Raw genomic sequence first — 21,062 nt, 5'->3', positions numbered from 1 at the left:
GGATGGATTTGAGAGTCCAGAGTGACAGTTTGGCTTGCTAGAAAAGGGATTTTTATACTTTGTTGGGGGTTTGTACGGGCTGGAAACTGCACCTATACAGGATGGGCTGACAAAAAGGAGATGGCTCTTCATGGCTCACTTATGGCTCAGGAAGGGCAGTAATGGCTCAAAATAAGAGGTCCCTTGGAGCATAACAGGAGTCTTCCAGGGTCTCCTAGAGTCTAGTGCAGGGGTAGCCAAACTGCGGCCCTCCAGATGTCCATGGACTACAATTCCCAGGAGCCCCTTGCCAGCGAATGCATTCGCTGGCAGGGGCTCCTGGGAATTGTAGTCCATGGACATCTGGAGGGCCGCAGTTTGACTACCCCTGGTCTAGTGTCTAGACGGGGTGAATTAGCTGTGTCTGCTGTAGAGAAATCAGGTCCTCTCCTGGACCTCGGGAGCCAGCTTGGTGTCATGTAGATTGGTGGACTCTAATCTGGAGAGGCGTATTCCATTTCCCCGCTCCTATTTCACACGCAGTCAGTTAGGTGACCTTGAGCCAGTCCCAGTTCTCTCGGAGCTCCCTGACCGCTTCACAGGGTGCCTGTCACAGGAGAGGGAGCGGAGGCGTTTGTAAGCTGCTCTGAGGCTCCTTCAGGTAGTAGAAAGCAGGGTAGACCCCCATCCCCAGTTCTTCAGTTGTAATGACCAGGCAGGGAGAGATGGAAAGGACCTGTTAAAGCGTTCGCTGGCAGGGGCTCATGGGAATTGTAGTCCACGGACGTCTGGAGGGCCACCGTTTGACCACCCCTGTGTTAAAGTCTTTCAGCTCTATGCTAGTTTCTGGACATCAGCTGGTTTCTGGACATCGATGCTCTGCTTAAAGGGACAGGGCCCCCATCCCCAACCTGATTGCAACCTTCTGCAGGTCCCAGAGCAGCTTGGGCAGTTGTCCTCTTGTTGTTCCAGCCCTTCCTGGCCGCTGCACTATCTCGCCCGACTCTTCCTGTGACCTTCAGTTCTCTCGGATTCGGCCGCCTTTTCCATGGCTACGGCGCCGTCAAAGAGAAGTGAGCCAGGTGTCCTCTGAAGAGAAGCAGCCGCTCTGGCCGTATCAGAAGCGATAGTGTCCCTCCGGGCAGCTGGCGCTTGAATCCGAGCAGGCGGCCGAGGCTCAGACCCCCACCCCGCCCCATATAAGGGGGCACGTCCCATTTGAAGGGGGGCAGAGGAGAAGAGCAGAGTCCCTTTGCTGCAAGTCAGGTATGTGTCCTTTTTTGAAGGAGAATCGGGGGCGACACTTTGCTTCCAGAGATGAAGCCGATTGGCCGCGTGCTGGTTGGAGGGCTAGTCTAGGTCTAGGTCACCTTGGCTTCGTGTGCTTTGGGGAGGGGCTGCGACTCAGTGGCTAGAACACATGCTTGGCATGCGGAAGGTCCCCGGTTCAATCCCCGGCATCTGCAGTTGGCAGGAGGTGATGGGAAAGACTGACCTTGATAGACCAATGATCTTGCTTAGTATAAGCAGCTTCCTGTCTTCGTATATATTAGGGAGGGGGCGTGGCTCAGTGAAAGAGCATCTGCTTGGCATGCAGAAGATCCCCGGTTCAATCCCCGGCATCTCCAGTTAAGAAGGAGTGGATGGGAAAGTCTGACCTGGATAGACCAGTGATTTGACTTGGTGTAAGCAGCTTACTGTGTTCATACTTATTAGGGAGGGATCATGGCTCAGTGGCAGAGCCTCTGCTTGGCATGCAGAAGGTCCCAGGTTCAATCCCTGGCATCTCCAGTTAACAAGGACCAAGTAATAGGTGATGGGAAGGAACCAGGCTGAAGGTCCCAGGTTCAATCCCCAGCAGCACCAGTTAAAGGACCAACAATAGGTAAGAAAATTCTTCCTAACACACAGCTGTCTAGGGAGGTGGTGAGCTCTTCACTGGCCATCTTCAAGCAGCGGCTGGACAGATACTTACCAAGGATACTAGGCTGATTCTATATTGAGCTGCGGGTTGGACTGGATTGTCTCTATGTACACCTTTCTGTTCAGGTTTATTAATCGTGAAAGTCATTGTGGGTGACATTTTACTGCAGAGCAAGGGGGCCCAACTTTCCATGTCCTGCAGGGGCCACAATAATTGGCTTTAAGATTCTTGCCGACCATTTCTACCTTGGCTTCACGTGCAAGCAAACAGCGAGTAATGGCTTCCTCATTCTGGTACCCTTCCATGTTTCCGTCATTCCGTCACACCAGCCCCAATCCTACTCTCCCGCATTTTGCGGGACTTATTTATTTCTCCCTGGAAACCCGTACCCTGCCAGCAAAGAGCCAGTTTGGTGTAGTGGTTAGGAGTGCGGACTTCTAATCTGGCCTGTAAGGTTCAATTCTGTGCTCCTCCACATGCAGCCAGCTGGGTGACCTTGGGCTCACCACGGCACTGATAAAACTGTTCTGACCGGACAGTGATATCAGGGCGCTCTCAGCCTCACCCACCTCACAGGGTGTCTGTTGTGGGGAGAGGAAAGGGAAGGCGACTGTAAGCCGCTTTGAGCCTCCTTCGGGTAGGGAAAAGTGGCATATCATATAAGAACAAACTCTTCTTCTTCTGCTTCTTCTTCTGCTTCTTCTGCTTCTTCTTCTGCTTCGTCTTCTTCTTCTGCTTCTTCTTCTGCTTCTTCTTCTTCTTCTGCTTCTTCTTCTTCTTCTTCTGCTTCTTCTTCTTCTGCTTCTTCTTCTGCTTCTTCTTCTTCTTCTTCACGGCCGGCCACGCGATTTAAAACCACGACCGCGCCGATCTCCGCCGCCGTTTGCGTGCCAAAGACAAGCGGCGGCTGTCAGGAAGACAATACGTTCGGAGGCCGGGTGCGGATCGGAAAAACCTGTCGAGCAGACCGGAGGCATAAATTCCAGCGCCAGCTCAGACTTGCGTGAAACGCGGCGCTTTGGCTTCCCTCCGTTGGCATCCTCCTTGCATCTGTGACTCGAGGGAGGGCGGGTGACGCGGCCACAACAATATCACCTTGTCCGCCACGTGCTGCTGCTCTTGGGGCCGGCCCTCCTTCCCCTTCGCAGGCAGCCACGAAAGGAGCTCTCCCGCCACGGGGAGATGTCAGATCTCAAAAGGATCTCGAGCTCAGCGCAGGCGTGCCGAGTCTGATGTGCTTTGTGCGGAAAACCTCAAACGCTGCTAGGAAAAATTTGCCAGCTGTGTGCCCGACGCGCGCTCCGGAGAGGAGTTAATTGAGTTCTTCACGGCACCAGGGGCTTTCATCCTCGGAAAGAAGCGTTAACCCTTGGGTGAGGGTTAAACATTTTAAAGTGCGATCTTTTCGAGCACTACGGCCTGACATCCCCGTGCGTGGAAACGCTCCTTGTTTTCTACCTTATTCTCCGGTCCGGAAAGCAGAAGGCGTGCGGATTCGGAGCACCGTCGCAACGGCTGGTTAAACCCTTTGTTTCTGATTTGCCGCCCGATCTGCGGCCAGAACAGCTTTTTGGCATCTCTCCCGTCCCCTGCAAGCTTGGGGGGGACGACCTCGTCCCCCGTCCTCGGATTTCTCAGGAGCCGGTGCAGCTCTGTGGGGTGATGTGCCCGAAACCGTGAAGGTGGCTTCTGCTCTCTCATGCGCTTTGGGAACCTGTGAGTTATTTAAAAGGGAATGGGGTGGTGGTGGTGGCAAAAAGGGAACCCTGGTCCTTTGTTTTGGGGTGAACCTGTTTTGTGACGTCTCTGTCGTCTTTGCAGCGGCTGCTCCAGGCCTTTGAGGCTAGGTGGGTGATCCCCGAGGAGGGGCCTTTTCGGTCGTGGCACCAAAACTTTGGAACTCCCTCCCCAAGGAAATTCATCTGTCTGCTAAATCAAATAACGAACGAGATTTCTGGCAGGATTAACGAGTTAGGTGACCCCACCCCCCAAGTGGTCGGTGTTCACCTTTTTAGAGGGACTAGTGACATTGAGGTGTCAGAACTTGAGCAATCGCAGGTCTGTGATGTCCATAGGCTGCAATCCTGGACAGCTTCAAGGGGGGATTGGATAAACATATGGAGCAGAGGTCCTTCAGGGGCTATTAGCCCCAAGGTATAGATCGAACGCTCTGTTTGGGGCAGGGATAATCTGCCTTCTTGGTGCTTGGGGGGCCACAGTGGGAGGGCTTCTGGAGTTCTGGCCCCTGGGTTTTGGCCCCTGTGTGGCAGAGGGTTGGACTGGATGGGCCATTGGCCTGATCCAACATGACTTCTCTTATGTTCTTATGTCTAGGGCAGGGATGCTCTGTTTTCTTGGTGTCTGGGGGCGGGCAAGAGTGTGGGAACTTCTGGAGTTCTGGCCCCACTGGTGGACCTCCTGATGGCTCCTGGGATTAAGCCACTTTGTGACACAGAGTGTTGGACTGGATGGGCCATTGGCCTGATCCAACATGACTTCTCTTATGTTCTTATGTCTGGGGCAGGGATGCTCTGTTTTCTTGGTGTCTGGGGGCGGGCAAGAGTGTGGGAACTTCTGGAGTTCTGGCCCCACTGGTGGACCTCCTGATGGCTCCTGGGATTAAGCCACTTTGTGACACAGAGTGTTGGACTGGATGGGCCATTGGCCTGATCCAACATGACTTCTGTTATGTTCTTTTGTCTGAGGCACTGCTGGTCTTGGAGGCAACAGTGGGAGGGCATCTGGAGTTCTGACCATGCTGGTTGGACGTCCTGATGGCCCCTGGAATCTTGGCCACTGTGTGACACAGAGGGTTGGACTGGATGGGCCATTGGCCTGATCCAACATGACTTCTCTTATGTTCTTATGTCTGGGGCAGGGATGCTCTGTTTTCTTGGTGTCTGGGGGCGGGCAAGAGTGTGGGAACTTCTGGAGTTCTGGCCCCACTGGTGGACCTCCTGATGGCTCCTGGGATTAAGCCACTTTGTGACACAGAGTGTTGGACTGGATGGGCCATTGGCCTGATCCAACATGACTTCTGTTATGTTCTTTTGTCTGAGGCACTGCTGGTCTTGGAGGCAACAGTGGGAGGGCATCTGGAGTTCTGACCATGCTGGTTGGACGTCCTGATGGCCCCTGGAATCTTGGCCACTGTGTGACACAGAGGGTTGGACTGGATGGGCCATTGGCCTGATCCAACATGACTTCTCTTATGTTCTTATGTCTGGGGCAGGGATGCTCTGTTTTCTTGGTGTCTGGGGGCGGGCAAGAGTGTGGGAACTTCTGGAGTTCTGGCCCCACTGGTGGACCTCCTGATGGCTCCTGGGATTAAGCCACTTTGTGACACAGAGTGTTGGACTGGATGGGCCATTGGCCTGATCCAACATGACTTCTGTTATGTTCTTTTGTCTGAGGCACTGCTGGTCTTGGAGGCAACAGTGGGAGGGCATCTGGAGTTCTGACCATGCTGGTTGGACGTCCTGATGGCCCCTGGAATCTTGGCCACTGTGTGACACAGAGGGTTGGACTGGATGGGCCATTGGCCTGATCCAACATGACTTCTCTTATGTTCTTATGTCTGGGGCAGGGATGCTCTGTTTTCTTGGTGTCTGGGGGCGGGCAAGAGTGTGGGAACTTCTGGAGTTCTGGCCCCACTGGTGGACCTCCTGATGGTTCCTGGGATTAAGCCACTTTGTGACACAGAGTGTTGGACTGGATGGGCCATTGGCCTGATCCAACATGACTTCTGTTATGTTCTTTTGTCTGAGGCAGTACTGGTCTTGGAGGCAACAGTGGGAGAGCATCTGGAGTTCTGACCATGCTGGTTGGACGTCCTGATGGCCCCTGGAATCTTGGCCACTGTGTGACACAGAGTGTTGGACTGGATGGGCCATTGGCCTAATCCAACATGGCTTCTCTTATGCTCTTATGTCTGGGGCAGGGATGCTCTGTCTTTTTGATGCTTGGGGGGGGCACAGTGGGAGGGATTCTGGAGTTCTGACCGTACTTGTGGACCTCCTGATGGCTCTGGGGTTTTGGCCACTGTGTGACACAGAGGGTTGGACTGGATGGGCCACTGGCCTGATCCAACATGACTGCTCTTACGCTCTTATGTCTCCCTCTATCTCTTCCACCCATGGGTGAAGACTTTCTTGTTTTGTTTGCCGTAACCCCGATAATGGTTATGGGCCCTCCTCCTTGGTTCCGGAGGGCTTTACGTGTTTTGATTGAACTATTTTAAAAGTCTGATGAGTTTTTAAATTCTTTTAATGATTTTTACCCGCTCGCTGCCTTACTGACCGTGATCAGGTAGGAAGGTGACATTAAAATATTTTAAATAATGAACAGATACATTTAGTCTTTTGGTTGTAGTATCTCAGAATGCCATCTCTTCAACTCAGCATGGTGGCTAAGAACGGCGTGTTCTAATCTAGTGAGCCGTGTTTGATTCCCCGCTTCTCTTCCGCATGCAGCCAGCTGGGTGACCTTGGGCTCCCCATGGCACAGATAAAACTGTTCTGACCGAGCAGTGATATCAGAGCTCTCTCAGCCTCACCCACCCCACAGGGTCTGTTGTGGGGAGAAGAAAGGGAAGATGAATGTAAGCCGCTTTGAGACTCCTTCGGGTAGAGAAAAGCAGTATATAAGAACCAACTCCTCCTCCTCCTCCTCTTCCTCCTGGACGGAACCGGGCAAGTCCCGGCTAAAACAGAGGCAAAAACTATTATTCTTAGAATCATAGAATCATAGAGTTGTAGGGGAGCTCCTGGGTCATCTAGTCCAACCCCCTGCACTATGCAGGACACTCCCAACCCTCTCGCTCACCCACTGTCACCTGCCACCCCCTTGAACCTTCCCAGAATCAGCCTCTCCGTCAGAGGGCTCTCCAGCCTCTGTTTAAAAATCCCCAAAGATGAAGAACCCACCACCTCCCCAGGAAGCCTGTTCCACTGAGAAACCGCTCTAACTGTCAGGAACTTCTTCCAGGTGTTTAGACGGAATTTAGAATCACAGAATCATAGAGATGGCAGGGACCTCCTGGGTCATCTAGTCCAACCCCCTGCATTGTGCAGGACACTCACAACTCTCTCGCTCCTCCCCTGTCACCTGCCACCCCCTTGAGCCTTCACAGAATCTGCCTCTCCGTCAGAGGGCTCTCCAGCCTCTGCTTAAAAATCTCCAGAGATGGAGAACCCACCACCTCCCGAGGAAGCCTGTTCCACTGAGGAACCGCTCTCACTGTCAGGAACTTCTTCCGGAGATTTAGATGGAATTTAGAACCTTAGAATAACAGAGTTGGAAGGGACCTCCTGGGGCATCTACCCACAACCCTATCTTCCCCACCGAAAGCAAAAGGAATGAATTAAATGAGGAAACAGACCCCCAAAGGACAATTGCAGTGGAGAGGGAGCTCTGTCAGCACCTCCGATCTTTGTGATGCAACGTAATATAGTTGCAACACAAACAGATACATCAGTGGCTGTTAGCCACATTGCTGGAACGCTGTCTGGGGCAGGGATGCTCTGTCTTTTTGGAGCTCGGGGGGCCACAGTGGGAGGGCTTCAGTAGTTCTGGCCCCGCTGGTGGACCTCCTGATGGACCCTGTGGTTTGGCCCCTTTGTGACACAGAGTGTTGGACTGGAGGGGCCAGTGGCCTGATCCAGCTTGGCTTCTCTTGTGTTCTAATGTCTGGGGCAGGGGTGCTCTGTCTTGTTGGTGCTTGGGGGAGCAAGAGTAGGAGGGCTTCTGGAGTTCTGACCTTGCTGGTGGACCTCCTGATGACACCTGGGCTTTGACCACTGTGTGACACAGAGTGTTAGACTGGAGGGGTCTTTGGACTGATCCAACATGGCTTCTCTTGTGTTCTTACATCAGGGGCAGGAATGTTCTGTTTTCTTAGTGCTTGGGGGAGAAACAGTGAGAAGAATTCTGGGGTTTTGGACCCGCTGGTGGACCTCCTGAGGGCCCCTGGGTTTTGGCCCCTGTGTGCACAGAGTGTTGGACTGGAAGGGGCCATTGGCCTGATCCAACATGGCGTCTCTTGTGTTCTTACTGTGTTGTGTGTAGTTGTGTGTACTACCTCGGCATTAACTCCTCCTTTGTTCCATGAGATAAAAACTTAATTATGTGATCTGGGTGAACTTAATTCAGCATGCTGATTTTCTGTTTGGGGCAATTTATTCTGCTTTTGCTACTTTTAGGGTATAGGGCAAATTCTGCCGTGTGGCATGGAAACCCCGGTTTCATCCCCCTGGGCATGTTAGGGTTCTTTTGCAAGTCCATTCCTGTATCCCCACCAATCCAGCTTCTTGGGTTGATGGGGACAGTCAGGGTAACCGCTCTCTGTGATATTACACCAGGGACAGGAATGTATGGAAGAGTGTAATCTGCATTTCCTTTCTAATTCGTACCTAAAGTGAAGTGTTGCATTGTTCCCCCCTCCTCTCCTTTATCCTCACTACAACGACCCTGTGAGGCAGGCCAGGCTGAGAGATTGTGACAGGACCAAGGTCCCTTGACAGACTGCTGTGAGAAGGATCCTGGGATTTTAAAAAAAATGTTAATAGCCAAGGTTGAAAAATCATAGAATCGTAAGATTTGGAAAGGCCATAAAGGTCATCTGGTCCAACCCTCTGCTGAATCCAGGATCAGCCGGGTTTGATTCTCCACTCCTCCACATGCTGCCAGCTGGGTGAACTTGGGCTAGACACAGTCCTGATAGTGCTGTTCTCACAAAGCAAACCTGTCAGAGCTCTCTCAGCCTCACCTACCTCACAGGGTGTCTGTTATGGGGAGAGAAAGGGAAGGCGATTGTAAGCCGCTTTGAGACCTCTTTGGGTAGAGAAAAGCAGCATCTAAGAACCAGCTCTTCTTCTTCTTTAGTAATCTCAGGGCTCTATCAGTCTCCCCTCCCTCACAGGGTGTCTGTTGTGGGGAGAGGAATGGGAAGGCGAATGTAAGCCACTTTGAGAGTCCTTCGGGTAGAGAAAAGCGGCATATAAGAACCAACTTCTTCTTCAGTAATATCAGGGCTCTCTCAGCCTCCCCTCCCTCACAGGGTGTCTGTTGTGGGGAGAGGAAAGGGAAGGTGAATGTAAGCCACTTTGAGACTCCTTCGGGTAGAGAAAAGCGGCATATAAGAACCAACTCTTCTTCTTCTTCAGTAATCTCAGGGCTCTCTCGGCCTCACCTCCCTCAGAGGGTGTTTGTTGTGGGGAGAGGAAAGGGAAGGCGACTGTAAGCTGTTTTGAGACTCCTTTGGGTACAGAAAAGTAGCATATAAGAACCAACTCTTCTTCTTCTTCTTCTTCTTCTTCTTCTTCTTCTTCTTCTTCTTCTTCTTCTTCTTCAGTAATCTCAGGGCTCTCTCGGCCTCACCTCCCTCACAGGGTGTCTGTTGTGAGGAGAGGAAAGGGAAGGTGACTGTAAGCCTCTTTGAGACTCCTTCAGACAGAGGAAAGTGGGGTAACAGCCAGCTCTTCCTCATGAGGGCATGAAGTGCGAGCAAGAGGAGGCTTTTCAGATATGACGACATGAGTTCATGTCGCATGCAGGTGGCTCCATTTTTTCAGGTTTTGTCATTTTTGTAGTCTCCTCTGCCTTCTATGACAGTCTATTAATAAGCCGGTGATCTAAATTTAGCAACTGTGCGTGGTAGATGTCGTGTTCATATTGCTGGCCTGCTTCTATGCAGCTGGCTCCCCAGTGTCTACAGAGGAATCAAGCACACAGCTTCTGTGTTGGGAGCCAAAGGAAAGCCATGTGCATTGCCATGCAGTGTCCTAAGACATTTGCAATGTTAAATTGGGTTATGCTACTCATGAGAACATCCTGATGGATCTGACCAGCGGTCCAGCCTCCTGCCTCACACAGGGGGCCAGCCAGTTCCTCTGGAGGGCCAGCAACAGGGCAGAGAGGCCGAGGCCTTCCTAAGGACATCAGGAGAGCCCTGCTGGGTCAGACCAGGGGTCCCTCCAGTCCAGCCTCCTGTCTCACACAGGGGCCAGCCAGTTCCTCTGCAGGGCCAGCAACAGGGCAGAGAGGCCGAGGCCTTCCTAAGGACATCAGGAGAGCCCTGCTGGGTCAGACCAGGGGTCCCTCCAGTCCAGCCTCCTGTCTCACACAGGGGCCAGCCAGTTCCTCTGGAGGGCCAACAACAGGGCAGAGAGGCCGAGGCCTTCCTATGGACATCAGGAGAGCCCTGCTGGGTCAGACCAGGGGTCCCTCCAGTCCAGCCTCCTGTCTCACACAGGGGCTAGCCAGTTCCTCTGGAGGGCCAGCAACAGGGCAGAGAGGCCGAGGCCTTCCTAAGGACATCAGGAGAGCCCTGCTGGGTCAGACCAGGGGTCCCTCCAGTCCAGCCTCCTGTCTCACACAGGGGCCAGCCAGTTCCTCTGGAGGGCCAGCAACAGGGCAGGGAGGCCGAGGCCTTCCTAAGGACATCAGGAGAGCCCTGCTGGGTCAGACCAGGGGTCCCTCCAGTCCAGCCTCCTGTCTCACACAGGGGCCAGCCAGTTCCTCTGGAGGGCCAGCAATAGGGCAGAGAGGCCGAGGCCTTCCTAAGGACATCAGGAGAGCCCTGCTGGGTCAGACCAGGGGTCCCTCCAGTCCAGCCTCCTGTCTCACACAGGGGCCAGCCAGTTCCTCTGAAGGGCCAGCAACAGGGCAGAGAGGCCGAGGCCTTCCTAAGGACATCAGGAGAGCCCTGCTGGGTCAGACCAGGGGTCCATCCAGTCCAGCCTCCTGTCTCACACAGGGGCCAGCCAGTTCCTCTGGAGGGCCAGCAACAGGACAGAGAGGCCGAGGCCTTCCTAAGGACATCAGGAGAGCCCTGCTGGGTCAGACCAGGGGTCCCTCCAGTCCAGCCTCCTGTCTCACCCAGGGGCCAGCCAGTTCCGTGGACACCTGGGGTCAGCGGGAGCTCTGAAGTGGCATGGGATCGGGCAACCTGGGCTGTCTTCTTAGCTCCTACTCTTCGTTCCAGCCTGCCTGAGATAAAGCCACCAAAGTAGTCTTAAAGGCAAAAGGAGGGCCTTGAGTGATATCACTTCCCGGGCTGTGGCAGGGTTGTTTGGCCAAGCTGATACCTCTTCCGTGGCTCCTCGAAGTCTGAAAAAATATTTCAGGGTCTCCTCCAATATTGTAAGGCTGCTCTCGACTACCAACAACAAGGACAGGAGGTTTTGCAGGCCGTTAATTCACAAATTCGCCATGACTCAGACGTATTTTGTCCGCACACGACACACAAAAGACAGCTGCATTAGTCTGCACTAGCTGGAAGGAATCAGGTGTCCAGGGGCGGTTCGAAATTTAACAGAATTTATTCCACCGTAAGCTTTTGTGAGTCAGATGAACGGTGTGTATTCCCCATTAGGCCGGTGAAAGAACATGGCTCACAAAAGCTTACGCCGGAATAAATTTGCTCTCCTGCTCAAGATACCACTGGATTCTCTGGTTGATTTCTATGGAGCTCACGTCTGCTGTGTCCATCAGAATGAGAATTTCCTATAGAGCTGGAAGAGGCCACCAAGGACCATCCAGTCTAGCCCCCCCCTGCCCCCCCGGACTTAAAAATTGGATACTCCTGCCAAGGTGCTCATCCAAGCTCCTGACAATTTCCCCAGAATCAAAATGGAAATCGCATTCAGTGTAGACGGCAGGGACTGAATTGACCTGGGATTGGAATAAAAGCTCTGTGCAGATTCAGCCCTTATGTCTAAAGCTAATAAGTCAATCACTCAGTTTAGCCTGAGATCCTCCTTCTTGAGAGCCAGCTTCGTGTAGTGGTCAAGAGCCTCTAATCTGGAGAGCTGCGTTTGGTTCCCCATTTCCGTTCCCCATGCAGCCAGCTGGGTGACCTTGAGCCTCTCTCAGTTCTCTCAGAGCTCTCGTAGCTTCACCTACCTCACAGGGTGTCTGTTGCGGGGAGAGGAAGGCGAGATTGTAAGCCACTTGGAGATTTCTTGAGACCGAGAAAAGTAAGATAGAAAAACAAAGTGTTCTTCTAATCTGCAGAACTGGGTTTGATTCTCCAGTCCTCTTCCACATGCAGCCAGCTGGGTGACCTTGGGGGAGGCACAGTTCTCTCAGAACTCTCTCGGGGGGGCACCCTCACAGGGTGACTGTTGTGGGGAGAGGAAAGGGAAGGCGATTGAAAGCAGCTTTGAGATTCCTTCGGGTAGAGAAAAGCGGCATATAAGAACCAACTCTTCTTCTTCCAACTTCCAGCAGTGATCCTTAATTTTAAAATACGCACCGGAGACGCTAGGGATGGGCCACAGCCCTTCTTGCATGCCCGACAGGGGTCTTGTCCCCCCATTTTCTTTGTGATTTTTATTACCACGATTGTTGTTTCTGTCTGACAATTGAGTTTGATGTATTGTTCCTCTACATTTCATGGGCAGCATCCTGAGCCTCAGGGGAGGACGCTTTATAAATGTAACAAATAAATTAAATTAAAATACGACTCCGGCTTTCTCATCCAGGCGTACATGAAGCCCTGGGTTTTTGTGGCGGCCCTGGACGCATTTCCTGAATGGGCAGGAGTTCATTTTTTAATTCAGTTTGGTGCAGTGGTTGGGAGTGCGGACTTCTAATCTGGCATGCCGGGTTCAATTCTGCACTCCCCCACATGCAGCCAGCTGGGTGACCTTGGGCTCGCCACGGCACTGATAAAACTGTTCTGATCGAGCAGGAATATCAGGGCTCTCTCAGCCTCACCCACCCCACAGGGTGTCTGTTGTGGGGAGAGGAAAGGGAAGGCGACTGTAAGCCGCTTTGAGCCTCCTTCGGGTAGGGAAAAGCGGCATATAAGAACCAACTCTTCTTCTTCTTCTTCTAATTGATTTTGCAAATTTGTTAACCATTTATCGGGTGATATGACCATATAGTGTGATGTTGTCCCCTCTTCCCCTCCCAAAATAGCCAGTAATGGGCCTGGGGGGAGTGGGAAGGGGGCTGCAGGTGGGTGTGTCCATAGCCTGAAGAACATTTCAGGGGTTTCTCAATGATAAAGCTGAGAAAGGCCGGGCTGATGGGGATGTGGTTTGCTGTGGGGTGAAAGAATTGTCAGATTGCTGTGCCCTCCCCTCATTGGATCCTCCCTTCCTTCCTGCATTTATACCCTACTTAGCTCCCCACCCGGAAGATCACAAGATGTCATAGGCCCATTGTTTACGGCACTGGTCAGACCACACCTGGAGTACTGTGTGCAGTTCTGGAGGCCTCACTTCAAGAAGGACGTAGATAAAATTGAAAGGGCACAGAGGAGAGCGACGAGGATGATCTGGGGCCAAGGGACCAAGCCCTATGAAGATAGGTTGAGGGACTTGGGAATGTTCAGCCTGGAGAAAAGGAGGTCGAGAGGGGACATGATAGCCCTCTTTAAGTATTTGAAAGGTTGTCATTTGGAGGAGGGCAGGATGCTGTTCCCGTTGGCTGCAGAGGAGAGGACATGCAGTAATGGGTTTAAACTACAAGTACAACGATATAGGCTAGAGATCAGGAAAAAAATTTTCACAGTCAGAGTCGTTCAGCAGTGGAGTAGGCTGCCTAAGGAGGTGGTGAGCTCCCCCTCACTGGCCGTCTTCAAGCAAAGGTTGGATACACACTTTTCTTGGATGCTTTAGGATGCTTAGGGCTGATCCTGCATTGAGCAGGGGGTTGGACTAGATGGCCTGTATGGCCCCTTCCAACTCTATGATTCTCTGATTCTATGATTCTAACCCAAAGCCATTAAAATCCTTCCCCTCGCCTCCATTTTTATCCAACACCCTTGTGAGGTAGGTTAGGCCGGGAGCGCTACTGGCCCAAGGTCACCCAGCAATCTTCCACAGTGGAACAAGGATTTGAATCCGGATGTCCCCGATCCTAGTGTGAACACCGTGCAGGCTGTCCAAACGTGGGCAGGCTTGCCAGTTGTAACCTTCATGGCTTTAAGTTTGTGTCTCGGCTTCCACCCAAGCGTAGAGTAAATGCAAGAGGTCCATTTTCGCTGTCGTCCCGGACGTCCTCCAGACGGAAGGACCCTGATGGTTCTGGGTGGCGCTTTTCCCTTGAACTTGTCTGGTAGTTTTACGATCCGACCTGGTGATAAAGATAAAGCGTTCGTTTTCTAATTTCCTGCTGTCCTCTCATCTGTCTGCCCTCCCCTTCTTGTTCTTCAGAAATGCCCTTCAAGGACGTGCGCAAAACACCGAGGGAGCTGTAATGTCTGACGCTGTGTGGCGGGGCTGCTCTCTGAAGGTACTTTTAAAAATTATAACACACACACGCACACACACACACACACGCACACATACCCCAGTTCTGCCCACCTGCCAGGAAAAGGTTATGGTTGTGTGCGGCTTACCCAGTGCGTTTGGGCGGAAGTGGGTGGGGTGTAAAATAAATTTTCCAATTTGTACATTTTTTTTTTAAAGCAAGGAGCCATGGACAGTGTTTGCATAACGGGCGAGGACTGCATTTTATTTCCCCCCAGGAATTTTGGGTTCCGAAATAGATCTGCTCTTGTGTGTTTTTTTTTTTTGGGGGGGGGGGGGGGGCGGCCTGTGAATCTCTCAAGCTGATTCTGAACCTGAGCTCAGGGGAAACCGGCAGCTGCTGGAAATGGGCTGTAGTCACGCTGTGTGAAATACATGCAACGAAAGAGGACGTCCACGCCTTGTTGTATCTCTGCATGATTTGGTGCCCTGGACTAGCCGTTTTCCCATTTGCTGGCGTGTGCATGCCTAACTTTTCCATATCTCCGTTGCATTGGGTGCGATGGGGTTATTCGGATGCAGAAGCCGTCTGTTTTCTGATGAGGTTGCCCATAGTGTCTCTGTGTGAGTCTCTTCTCTGGGCTTCCATCCTTCCGGCATGATTATGTCCACTTTTATTCGGAGTGGGGAGAAAAGTTGGTAGTTGTGTGCTTGTCTTCTCCCGGATGATCATGTTAATCAACCTTTGGAAAAACAGAGATGATGATGATGATAATAATAAAATGTATTATTATTATTATTATTAATCCAACATAGCTTTTCTCATGTTCTTTTGTCTGGGGCAGTGATGCTCTGTGTGACCGTTTATGCACTGGAGATTTCATGCTGGGCTGCAGGCTGGTTTTAGTCATGGCAGGTTGCCCCACCTCTTCCTGCACCCACATGGGGGAGCATTTGTCCCTCATGTGCCTCATTCACTCCCGATTTGTGCTCCTGCATGGGAACTGGGGCTGTGAAGTGCCCAATGTATAAACAGTCTATTCTGGATATTTGGGGGCAACAGAATGAGGGCTTCTGGAGCTCTGGCCCCACTGATGAGCTACAATTACCGATGGACTACAATTCCCATGAGGCCCTGCCAGTGTGGTGCTGGCAGGGGCTCATGGTTTTTGTAGTCCTTGGGCCTCTGGAGAGCCACAGTTTGGCCACCCCCTCCCTACGGAGTCACTGTAAGTCAGCGATATCTATGCAAGGGGCTAGCAGTGGATCTCTGAGAGGGGGAACTCTTGCAGAAAATATTATAACTGTTTGTAGTAGGGACATGCTCCTGGCATTCAGCCGAAAGGAAACCTTGAACAGGTTTTGCTGTCTCCTCTCTGTGGTTGGCGGGTTTGTCCGGTTTGGCATTTCCAAAGCAATTGGGCCTTCCTCGGGCTTAGAGGTCCCCCGTGGACTTGAGAGGCAAATCCGAGTCGGGGTGCTGGAGCCCGAAGGTTCTGAGTTCGAGGTTCTGATTTGGGGAGTCAGATCACCGATGATGGAGAAAGTTCTACTCCGAGAGGAAGCGGCAAGGGAATGGGGCTTCTTCCGCCAGATGACGGCCCCGTTCCTTCCCTCACATGCTGAGGTCCGTCCGTCCAGGCAGCGCTCTGTTTGTTTTGAATCGGACCACGAGGGTTTAGCAGCCTCGTAAAAAACGAAAGCCGAAATTCTCTGGATGACTCATTCTGCCTCGGCCACGTTATCAGTCCCCGGGGGTCTCTTAGCTGCAGCGCTTGAGCCAGCTGCTCTGCTTCCCCTTTGCAGGACTCGCCAGCTTCCTGCAAGTGACATGGGCAGGGGAGACATGGAGGAGGTGCCCATAGCTCAGGGGTCCCCAGCGTGGTGCCCAGGGCCGCCACGGCACCCCCTCCCCAGCCCTGGTACCTGCCAAGGGGTTTCAGAAAGCTGGTGGGATTTCCACTTCCACCAAGCCAGGCCTGTTTGTCCAGAGCTAAGTCACATGTGCGCACAAACTCTCTGTGGGAAAGGAACCTCAAGAGGAGAGGCGTTGAGGGGAAGGGTGGCTTTTAAACGGTGGTGAATGCCCTTGAGAAGTAAGACATTGAGAAGTAAGACATGGAGCAAGCCCACATGTGCTCTGAACTGCAACTGCGGCAGCTTTGCCAGAAAGGAACTCCGCAAATCTGCTAAGTGCCATGTGGCCAACAGCTCATTCGTGCATTCGGAACCCCGTGTGACTGTTCTGTTTTGCCCACTGAGGACTGGCCAGTGCCTGGAGCTCTTCCCACAGCACTGGAAGTGCCGCTGCTTCGGATGTGTCATGCGCAGCCCGACATGAGCCATTCTTGTGGGCCGAGGTTAGATTCCTGGAAAGCACAGGTCTCCTGGGGTCGTGCAGCCTCTGTGCTCTGCCCAAATAGCTTCATGCGCGTTTCGGGGAGTGTCCGGGAGCCGCCCTGCGGACGAAAAAGTTGCATCAGGCCGGAGGGAAGAGCATAGCTCGTGTTTTGTGTTGTCGTGTTTGCTCTGTTTGTAGTCCACCTTTCTCCCTGGGCGCATTCACACAAGCTAAACTGCACGCTTTACATGCACTTTGCATGTCGACTTGAATGTGTGAAACGGCCACATCGACTCGGAAACGGTCACAGAAGTGGATAGAAATGGCAGAAAGATAGAAATGCGTGGGAGGGCTGAAGGCAGATTAGACAGCGCAAGTCACATGGATGCAGGAAACTGCCTTATACAAAATCAGACCCTTATTACCTGGTTAAGGGGGAAATAGAGCCTCTTGTGGCGCAGGGTGGTAAGGCAGCAGACATGGAATCTGAAAGCTCTGCCCATGAGGCTGGGAGTTCAGTCCCAGCAGCCGGCTCAAGGTTGACTCAGCCTTCCATCCTCCCGAGGTCGGTAAAATAAGTACCCAGCTTGCTGGGGGGTAAACGGTAATGACTGGGGAAGGGAATGGCAAACCACCCCGTATTGAGTCTGCCATGAAAACGCTGGAGGGCGTCACCCCAAGGGTCAGACATGACTCGGTGCTTGCACAGGGGATACCTTTACCTTTAAGGGGAAAATGCTGTTTGGACAAATTACAAAGATACTCTGATGCCAATGGTAACAAGAGAAAGAAATTTTACCAACAAAAACAAGGGAGTGCATTTGGCATATAAGAACCAACTCTTCTTCTTCTTCAGTAATCTCAGGGCTCTCTCAGCCTCCCCTACCTCACAGGGGGGGGAAAGGAAGGGAAGGATAATGTAAGCCACTTTGAGACTCCTTCGGGTAGAGAAAAGTGGCATATAAGAACCAACTCTTCTTCTTCTTCAGTAATATCAGGGCTCTCTCAGCCTCCCCTCCCTCACAGGGTGTCTGTTGTGGGGAGAGGAAAGGGAAGGAGATTGTAAGCTGCTTTGAGACTCCTTCGGGTAGAGAAAAGCGGCATCTAAGAACCAACTCTTCTTCTTCTTCAGTAATCTCAGGGCTCTCTCAGCCTCCCCTCCCTCACAGGGTGTCTGTTGTGGGGAGAGGAAAGGGAAGGAGAATGTAAGCCACTTTGAGACTCTTTCGGGTAGGGAAAAGCGGCATATAAGAACCAACTCTTCTTCTTCTTCGGTAATCTCAGGGCTCCCTCAGCCTCCCCTCCCTCACAGGGTGTCTGTTGTGGGGAGAGGAAAGGGAAGGAGAATGTAATCCACTTTGAGACTCTTTCGGGTAGGGAAAAGCGGCATATAAGAACCAACTCTTCTTCTTCTTCGGTAATCTCAGGGCTCTCTCAGCCTCCCCTCCCTCACAGGGTGTCTGTTGTGGGGAGAGGAAAGGGAAGGAGAATGTAATCCACTTTGAGACTCTTTCGGGTAGGGAAAAGCGGCATATAAGAACCAACTCTTCTTCTTCTTCAGTAATATCAGGGCTCCCTCAGCCTCCCCTCCCTCACAGGGTGTCTGTTGTGGGGAGAGGAAAGGGAAGGCAACTGTAAGCCACTTTGAGACTCTTTCGGGTAGAGAAAGTTGGCATGTAAGAACCAACTCTTCTTCTTCTTCTTCTTCTTCTTCTTCTTCTTCTGATATGACCACATATGGTCATGCCTACCCACCCCACCCCAAATGACCACTGACAGGCCTGGCGGGGGTGGGAAGGGGAGGGGCCTGGGGTGGGCGTGTCCACAGCTCTGCTTCCCACCCGTATTCTGCATCAATCGTGCCACTTCTGGGGTTCCACAAAGCCTGAAGAAGGTTTCAGGGGCTTCTCAGTGGTAAAAAAAGAGCTGAGAATCCCCGTTCTCGACGAACGTGACCTCAACGCATCTCTTGCAAAGGAGGCGGCTGAACGTCGTGAGCTGCCCTCCGGAACAAGCACCCCCAAGGGCACGGCGGGTGGCGAGGGCTTCAAGAATGGATTCCAGGCCGGCTCGTGCCGAGCTCTGGCATTCAGCGATCCTGCCGCAGCTTCCGTCACGCCGGATTTCAAATAGCCCCCATCATTCCCATGGCAACGGGCTGATGTCACAGCCTCAAGGACGCGATTTCAGCGCCTGGCGGAGGCAGGGGTCTCGCCTCTCAGCCGATGGAGCGGAAGGACTTTTCTCCGGCTCGGACGCCGACAAGCAGAGGCGATCTCGGGGAAGATGCTTTCCGCCCCAAGCGGGAACCCGGCTTGCGGCGCGCCAAATCTTTGGGGCCCTTCTGCTTCCTCCCAGGGCCGACTGATCCTTCACAGGTACCCCTTTCCTGGAGCAAATTTTTTCTCGGGGAGGGAGAGCCCGGATTCCTCGCTAGCGTTTTTTGCCAGCTGTTTTCACGGGCTCCTGCCGATCTTTGCAGGTTTGTTCCCTCCTGGAGAGTCTTGTTTGTCCTCTGAACAAAAAAGGAAGCATGCTTGCTTTTATCCTGCGTTCCCCTCCCCTTTTATCCTCTTTAGGAAAGGGAACGCTCTCCTGCCCTCTGCATCATGGTCACATTTTCCGATATCCCATGAGCAGAGTCCAGGGTTGTCAAACACAAGGCCCTCCACCCATTTCATGTGGTTGTAACCTTGCTCTCCCAGGGAAGCTGGGCCGATTGTTCGGCGATCCCCCCGTGCATATGTGTTTTGGCACAGCCTAAAAGGGGAGGGGTCTCTTGATGAAGCTCTCTTGTACCTGGGAGCTGAAAGCCAGTGTTCTATGAATGGAGTTCATGCTACCACTTGGAGTTGTGTATATGGTCAAAAGACTGTCAGCAATATAGAAGAGGGAAGATATTGGTATGTTAGAGATGGCAAGGATAATTTTCACATTGAAAACGGCACAGATCCTAGTCTGTTTTTTTGGTTGCCTCGTTAATCATTAAAATAGAGATAAGACACATTTTGATGTTTGGTCCAATATCTAATTATTGTGTATTGTATAAATATTATACTATATACAGATTTTGCTAGCCTGGTACATTTATTCAGAATTGCCTGTTTGGCGGTTTCAGAGAGCCAGTTTGGTGTAGTGGTTAGGAGTGTGGACTTTTAATCTGGCAAGCCCGGTTTGATTCCCTGCTCCCCCACATGCAGCCAGCTGGGTGACCTTGGGCTCGCCACGACACTGATAAAACTGTTCTGACAGAGCAGGAATCTCAGGGCTCTCTCAGCCTCACCCACCCCACAGGGTGTCTGTTGTGGGGAGAGGAAAGGGAAGGCGACTGTAAGCCACTTTGAGACTCCTTTGGGGAGAGAAAAGCGGCATATAAGAACCAACTCTTCTCTTCCTCTTCCTCTTCCTCTTCCTCTTCCTCTTCCTCTTCCTCTTCCTCTTCCTCTTCCTCTTCCTCTTCCTCCTCCTCCTCCTCCTCCTCCTCCTCCTCCTCCTCCTCCTCCTCCTCCTCCTCCATGTTGGAACAGCCTAAAAGGTGAACTGCACATCAGGGCACTATAGATAATACTCTCCTCCCCTCTCCCCCTCTTCTCTTTCCATCACTTCCTGGCAGCGTTCCCTTTTTTCTGGTCCCATCTGTAGTCCCTTGCATGCTCCTTCTCCGCCGCCTTTCAGGTTGGCTCGTTATCTCTCAGGCGTGGCCTCCGTGTTTCATGCTCCTACGCACCGGGCCGGGTCAGAGTACCACTACGGGAGTCCTTCCCTAGAACTTGGATTGTTTCGAGAGAAGGGCGTTGGCAGCTTCGTTCCTTGTGGAGCCAAAGAAAATCAGACTTCAACCGATGGGCAGACAGAGTTGCCCCGGAGCTGTCAAGGTCACGCCAGGCTTTCTCTGTAGGCACCTCGGCCCGACTCCCTGGTGGAGGTTGCTTGGGATGACGGGCGACCTCCAGACGACAGAGGTCACGCCCCCGCAAACAGGACTCCCCACACGGTGCCCGTGGGTGCCATAGTGCCCACAGACACCTTCCCTGATGTGCTGGAGGTCTTTTTTAGAAAGTGGTTGGGGCGAGAAGGGACTACCACCCAGAAGGGCATCGGCCTTTCTGAGCAGGCTGAAATGATGTTCTTTTAGAAGGGTCTCTTCCCCACTGTGTGGTTTTAAGCGACCCCTCTTGTTCCCGCTGCGTGGTCGGCTGTGCAGCAGCCATTCTACAGTCATGCCTGCCAACCTGTGTCAGTTTTCCAAAGATGCCCCCAGGCTCAAAAAGACCCTGGACCCCCCGCCCTAGAGAAAGTGACTGCTGTGGAGGGTGGAATCCACAGGTGGGGTCCCTTCATCTCTTCCGTCCCCTGTTTCTCCCCCCCTCCCCTCCCAGTTGGCAGCAGCATCCCAGTCCAAATTCGGCATCCCTAGCCCTTGGATTTGGGTGCTCCTTGGCTCCCAAAAGCAAGCTAGGTGCTCATTTGCTCGCCCGGACTAGGTGAAAGCATCATAAAAGACTCGCCAGCCACAGGTAGCTCTGGCGAAGGAAGCAGCCGACGTGGACAGCCACAAATACAATCAGTCCTTCTGCCCATTTTGGGAGCCAGAGCAAGGTCCAGGTTGCCACTCGTT

At 52.6% G+C, this 21,062-nt stretch overlaps 1 protein-coding gene across 3 annotated transcripts in view; it reads left to right on the top strand.

Moving 5' to 3' along the window:
- The window catches only part of FBXO34 (F-box protein 34), an 82,841-nt gene that overhangs the window by 41,999 nt on the left and 19,780 nt on the right, over positions 1-21,062 (top strand). The window contains exons 2-3 of one of the 3 annotated variants that reach the window (XM_077324018.1): positions 952-1,245; positions 14,068-14,146. The gene's annotated coding sequence lies outside the window, so the exon portion shown is untranslated. Of the gene's footprint in view, positions 1-951; positions 1,246-14,067; positions 14,147-18,531; positions 18,823-21,062 lie in introns of those variants that run through there. The other 2 variants (XM_077324017.1, XM_077324019.1) reach the window with 2 other exon arrangements.

The sequence above is a fragment of the Paroedura picta genome, chromosome 2 (genome assembly GCF_049243985.1).
Source record: "Paroedura picta isolate Pp20150507F chromosome 2, Ppicta_v3.0, whole genome shotgun sequence".
Taxonomy (NCBI): Eukaryota; Metazoa; Chordata; class Lepidosauria; order Squamata; family Gekkonidae; genus Paroedura; species Paroedura picta.
Note: the sequence above shows the minus strand (reverse complement) of the source record. Positions and strands in the feature narration are given on the sequence as shown.